Source organism: Crocuta crocuta, unplaced genomic scaffold, assembly GCF_008692635.1.
Source record: "Crocuta crocuta isolate KB4526 unplaced genomic scaffold, BGI_CrCroc_1.0 scaffold41, whole genome shotgun sequence".
Classification (NCBI taxonomy): Eukaryota; Metazoa; Chordata; class Mammalia; order Carnivora; family Hyaenidae; genus Crocuta; species Crocuta crocuta.
This window is the reverse complement of record NW_027529428.1, coordinates 14,461,846-14,468,793: the sequence shown is the minus strand read 5'-3', so window position 1 is coordinate 14,468,793 and position 6,948 is coordinate 14,461,846.

Below are 6,948 nucleotides of genomic sequence, written 5' to 3'. Positions count from 1 at the left end.
TCCCTCTCTCTCTGACCCTCTCACGCTGTCTCTCTCTCTCTCTCTCTCTCTCTCCTAGAAATAAATAAAAATATTAAAAAAATAAAAAATAAAAAATAAAAAAATAAAAAGTCCAAAGAGATTTGGGGTGCCTGGGTGGCTTCGTCGGTTGAGCATTTGACTCTTGGTTTCGGCCGGAGTTGTGATCTCATGGTTTTGTGAGTTTGAGGCCCCACATCAGGCTCTGTGCTGACAGCGTGGAGCCTGCTTGGGATTCTCTCTCTCCCTCCCTCTCTGCCCCTTCTTCGTTTGCGCTGTCTCTGTCTCTCTCAAAATAAATAAATAAACTTACAGAAATAAAGTAAGTTCAAAGAGATTAAAGGAAACAAACTTTGCAAACATCACTGTCTCCACCCAGAAATTATCGTCAGCCTCCAGTGAATAAAGTACACGTGGTTCTTAGTCTGTGACCTGGGACTCCGTATAACACAGCCATTTTCTACCTGCAGTGATTGTTTCCTGTAACTCCCACTCCAAATGGAGATTCCAATCGTTTGTGTCTGCTCACCATTTCCTAGGGGACACTAATGATTGATTTGACCCCAAGCATTTCCTGAGGGCTCTATTCCTACCACCTGAATGCCCCCCACGCATTTCAGTATGTCTAAGGGTACCGACCATTACATCCACCATCCCCTTTGTGGACCCTATTTTTTGCTTAACACAACATGACTTTGGCACTTTGCCTCTATTTCTTTATTCTGATATTTACCACTTTTTTTTTATGCCTATCCTGGCCTCCCACCTGGATGGTAAGCCCTGCCTGGGGAAGAAGAACTTCACATCTTTCTGACCTATGGTGCAGCCCTATAAACACTCGATTAGGAGAAATAATACAGACTCTACCATTTATTAAGTGAGGCACTGTGGACAACTTTTTTTTAATAGTTTATTGTCAAGTTGGTTTCCATATAACACGCAGTGCCCATCCCCACAGGTGCCCTCCTCCATGCCCATCACCCCCTTCCCTCCCCCCCCACCCCCACCAGCCCTCAGTTTGTTCTCAGCATTCAAGAGTCTCTCATGGTTTGCCTCCCTCCCTCTCTTCAACTATTTGTGGACAACTTATATATCACCTCTCTGAACTCCTGCATTTCTATTTGTGATATATTTGTAATCTAATACCTACCACACATAGTTGTCGTGATATTTGAGTGACATAATAAATAGTGTAAATGCTCTAGAAACTAACAAGCGGTATCCAGAAGTTAGTGGTGATGGTGCGGTTGGCAAACAGTTCCCCCTGCGGCTGTTGAAAGTGGAAATGTTACAGCGCAGAAGATCAGCGCCTCCCTGGGGAGCAAGAATGTGCCTCTCAGGAAAAATCAGAAAAATGCACATCCTTACATGACTTTGCTAGACCCTGTTCTTGGGTAACAGAATCGGATGATCGTATCTACTTCACATATGCATTAATTCTACAAAGTTTACTGTTTCTTTTTAATGTTTATTTATTTATTTATTTAATATTTTTATTTATTTCTAGGAGATAGAGAGACAGCGTGAGCAGGGGAGGGTCAGAGAGAGAGGGAGATACAGACTCTGAAATAGGCTCCAGGCTCTGAGCTGGCAGTCAGCACAGAGCCTGACGCGGGGCTCGAACCCTCGAAACGCGAGATCATGACCTAAGCGAAAGTCGGACGCTTAACCGACTAAGCCACCCAGCGCCCCAATGTTTATTTATTTTTGAGAGAAAGAGAGAAACAGAGATGGAGCACAAGTGGGGGAGGGGCAGAGAGAGAGGGAGACACAGAATCTGAAGCAGCTCCAGGCTCTGAGCTGTCAGCACAGGCTTGAACCGATGAACGTTGAGATCATGACCTGACCCGAAGTTGGATGCTCAACCAACTGAGCCCTCCAGGCACCCCAGCGAAGTTTATTGTTTTAAGTCAGGTCCTTTTCTCCACTGCTCAGGACACTAAGATGGTTCCTCTTTTCACTCAAAGTCAAGCCCAAAGCCTTTAATATGGCCTACAAATCCGTCTGTTCTCTGCCAAGCACGCCTCCTCTCCTCTGACCGTGCATCCTGTTCGTCTTTTCCCTGAGCTGACACCAGGAACCTCAGGGACACGTCATGTGTGATGATGTCCCCTGTTCTAGCTCTTTCCTCTGCCTGGAAGGCTTCTCCCCCAGAGAGGTTGGGCAGACTCCAAGTCTTCTCTCAAACGTCTCCCTCTCAGCGAAGCCACTCTGACCACCCTGTTTACTACTGTCATCTGTCCGCCCAACCTGGCTCCCCCATGACCCGACTCTGTTCTTTCACTGTAGTAATCATAACACCTCCTACATCGCACTTAGCTCTTACTTGTTATCGTTGGATGTGCATTGGCCGGGAGTCTTACTTTTGTCGGTTAATATATCCCTGGTGCCTAACACAGTGCCCCAGACAGAGCAGCCCCTGAATAAATATAGTTGCTGGATTTGTAAGTTCTCACTGTGCCAGCGAAGGAAATGACCACGGTCCCTCCTCCTAGGGATTTCTAGATTAGCAGCAACACTTATTTAACAGATACTATTGACAACCAAATACATGCCAGGCAATCCTCTAGGTCCTGAAAATATTACAAGAAACAAGACCATTCCCTGCCTCTCGTATGGAAAATTTATCTGAAATGGTACAATGATGGGGTCAAGCATCCGACTTTGGCTCAGGTCACGATCTTATGAGTTCGTGAGTTCGAGCCCTGTGTTGGGCTCTGTGCTGACAGCTCAGAGCCTGGAGCCTGTCTCAGATTCTGTTCCCCCTCTCTCTGCCCCTTCCCTGTTCATGTGCTCGCTCACTCACTCTCTCTCTCTCTCTCTCTCTCTCAAAAATAAACAAAAATATTTTAAAGAAATGGTACAATGATGTTTTAAAAATAATAGACATTGGGGTGCCTGTGTGGCTTACTTCGTTTAGCGTCTGGCTTTTGGTTTCCACTCAGGTCATGATCTCATGGTTCATGAGTTTGAGCCTCACATTGGGCTCCACTCTAATAGCATGAAGCCTGCTTGGGATTCTTTCTCTTTGCCCTTCCTCTACTCTCTCTCTCCCTTTCTCAAAATAAATAAACTTTAAAAATAAAAAACAGATATTAATAGATGTAAAGTTCTTGGCCACCAGATTTAAAATTCTAGATGGTTACTTTAGTAACCCTGTCTTACAGACAGGCACCAAGGGCACCCAGCCTCACATATACTAAATCTCAACAGAGATGTATCAAAACAAACACTGAATTGTGTAGCCCCCAAGACCTAACTTCTACTTTCAATACTAGGATGTATTTTGATTCAATAGTTTGTTGAGGGCCTATTTCTTTCAGTTGCCCGACCCTAGATCATATGTTGAAGAGTGTACGGCCAAAATTGAATCTTGTGCCCCCAAACATAAGAAGGGCAGAGGATTAGTCTTTTATAACCCTAGGGATGATTTTGGTTTTCATCCTGGTCTTGCCACTGAACTAGTCACGTGACTGAGGCAGGCAGAGCCCACGCTCCCATCCTGCCACGGATCAGAACCTGCTGCAAGCGGTGAGAGGTATGGTTGGCTGAGAGCCCCCAGCCCTCACCCCTGCAGGGTCCACCATGGTATTCAAGCCAGGCTGCAGTCTCCCAGGGTTACTGCAAGCCAGGCACAGAGCATGCCAGGGGGCAAGAGCCACATTCCTGTCCCAAATGGGACTCTTCCAGTGACACCCTCCAGCCTGGCCGAAACCTTCTTGGTCTTTCTCTGGGTCTCTTCCCATCAATCCTTCCTTCCCACAATGCAGTTGGAGGCTCTCCCACTTACCCTGTTCCCACTTGCCTTCATATTCCCCGCGTCCCTCTCTTACATTTCTAACTCTGTCTTTGCTTTCCACGTCCCAGAAAACTTGAAATAACACAAAGGGTACCAGGAGTGATTCCAGAAAGCTGGCAATCAGATGTGGCTTTCAGACTGGATTATTCACCATGGCTGGCGAGGAGGATCACAATCCAAGTGCTATGTGAGGCACGGCTAGTCCGTGGCATGAGATGGTTGCTCAGTTACCAAAAAATAAAAAATAAAAATAAAAGTAAAAAATCACCACGGATGACCAGGGGGGACATCTGGTGGCGAGGAGTTGCCAGCACAGTGGGCCAGGCATTTGAAAGTTAAAGGGGGTCCAGTGTATTTAAGGAGAGTGAAGTTGGAGGACTCCCTGCGGAGTGATAATGAGAAACTGGAAGCAGATGAATAAAGGCTACTCGGAGAGCCAGAGGCCTCTTTGGTAACTTACAAAGGTAGTGCCATGCAGAGCCCACGCCTCCTAATTAAGAGCTAGACTTCCCTTGTGCAGGAAGACACTGCAGACCCCTCTCTCTGCAAGGCAGCACCCACTCCCCCCTCAGCTGCCCCTCCGGGCTGGCAGGCCGATAACTGCAGTTACATCCCAGCATAACCGAGCCGGGGACAGGCCGGGCCTGATGACAGAGAAAAGAGTTTTCCCCTAAAGACTTGCAGGAATTGGCCAGCATATATGATCAGGGGCAGAGGAGGAGCCAGGGGGTGGATGAGGAGGGTGTTTGACCAAGGAGTGGAAAGGTGAAAGCGAACGGGCAGGGAAATATTGACTTGGAGTCACTTTCTTGGGACATGGGATTTAACATGGGGAAGGACCCTGGGGAAAGGGGCGAACACACCACTATGTGGCCTTCCAAAGCCTGGAGAGCAAAGGTGAGATGCCTGCATTGCCATAGCAGATGGTAAAATAGGATGGGAAAAAAAATAGACGGAAAGTAGGATCAGAAGCAGCTCACATTCGTTGGAATGAACAACAATATTCATTTACACTTCTGTAGCAGGGCTATGTTAGCTCGCCCACCTCCTGTCTTAATATACTCCGAAGAGATCTGGACCATCTGGACAACCTGAAGAATATCACATTGATCCGTCACATCGATAAGATGAAGACATGGCTAGTAGGCTGGAGACCTTGGTAAGAAACACGTGTTCCAGGAGCTAGAAGACAAACTCTATAAAGATCCAGGGACAAGCCACTTCAGTAAAGGCTTTCAAGGAATCCTACAAGGTAGAACTGAAAGGGAGGAGGTACACATTTTTAAGGTCAGGGAGATGTCAGGAAGTCCCCTCCACAGTAAAGACATATTGTTGCATCATGCATCCCCTGTTTTGAAATTAAAAGTACAATGCCATGTATTCCACATGTAAGAATCCTGCCCCAGTGCTTACCCCAGAGGACATGGAAGGGAGCAGCTCTAAGTGGTGCCTGGATCAAGAAAGAACTGCACAGCAGGTCCAGGCTGTAGTGAAAGCACATCTCCCACTCAGACCAGAACATCTGGCAGACCCTGTGGTGTGGAGGTGTCAGTGGTGAGAAAAAAAAACAATGCAGTGTGGAATTCCTAGGAACCCGATTAGTAAGATCACATCACAGGACCTTGGCGTTCTGGCCCAGGATCATGCCATCTGTAATGGAGAATTAGACACATCTGAAAAAAGAGCGCCTGACATGTTACTGAGCCCTAACAGAGAGAGAATACTTGACTCTAGCGTAGCATTGACCCTCCGTCCGGATCTACTCATTGAGAGCCGGGTTCTGTCTGCCTGTCGATTCGCAAAGCCAGATGGGCCCAAGAACAGAAGTGTTGCATCGGGAATTGAGCCCAGAGGACACAGATTAGCTGCCCGAACAGAGAGCGCAGACCTCTTTATCACCCACATGATTGTACCAGCTCCCGGCCCCAGGCTCTCATCCATGGTCTGTTGTTGGGTGTGGTACAAACAGCTCAAGGAGCAGCAGAAAGCCCAAGTGTAGTTTACAGATGAGTTGGCTCAGTTCGTGGGGAGACATTGAGACTGAACAGCTGCATTACAGTCTCCTACAGGCTGAAAAACAGTGGAGAGGGAAGATCTTTCTAAAGGGCAGGCAGTGCTCCTTGTTATCCGCTTTATGGAGAAGGAAAGTTCCCCAAGGTGAGAACCTACAGAGATTCATAATCATTGGCCACTGGCCCAACCAGCTGGTCAGAGCCTGGAGGGAAAAGGACGATGGGAAATAAAAAGGTCCAGGGAAAAGGCATGTGGATGGACATATGGGAATGGACACAAAATGTGAATATGTCACGTTAATACCAGCCAAAAGGCATCCACCCTAAACACTGGACAACGAGGCTGACAAATGACTCAACCATTTGACATCAGTTTTCAGCACTGGGTACTCTAGAACTGGCATGAGGGGTACATGAATGGAGCGGCTGTAATGTCAGAGATGGAGGCTACACACGGGCCCAACAGCATAACTTCCACTTACCAACACCAACCTAACAACTGCTTCCTCTGAGTATGAATGAGCAGCAACAGAAGCAGTGCTGAGCCCCTGAGGTGGCATTATTTCCCAAAGAGACCAGTTGCTACCGTCAACCCAAAGTTGACGACATCGGGCTCCATTCATTCCAGAATGACCAGCAGTTTCTCTTCTTAGGAACATAGTCCTATTCTGAGTAAGGGCTGGCCTTTCCTGCCCACAGAGCCTCTGTCAGCATCAGTATCTAAAAGCTTATGAAGTGCTTGATCCATAGGTACAGAACCCTACGTAACACAGCATGTGAGCAGCGGGTGCACCTCCAATCGAAAAAGGACATATGATCCGCAAGTCATATTACACACTGTACCATCCAGAGGCAGTCAGCCTGACAGAGTATTGCAGTGGCCTGCTGAAGGCACAGCTGACCCACCACCTTTGAGGCCATCATCTACAAACATTGGGGAGCTCTCTTCCAGAATGCAGAATAAATCCAAATCCAAGATCTCTATACTGTGCTGTGATAAGAATACATGAGTCTAGGAACTAAGGGGTAAAAGCAATAATGGCCTCACTTACTATCATTCTCAATGAAACTTGGGGGAATTTGTGGTTCCTGCCCCCCCCCCCCCCCCCCCCCCCCGCC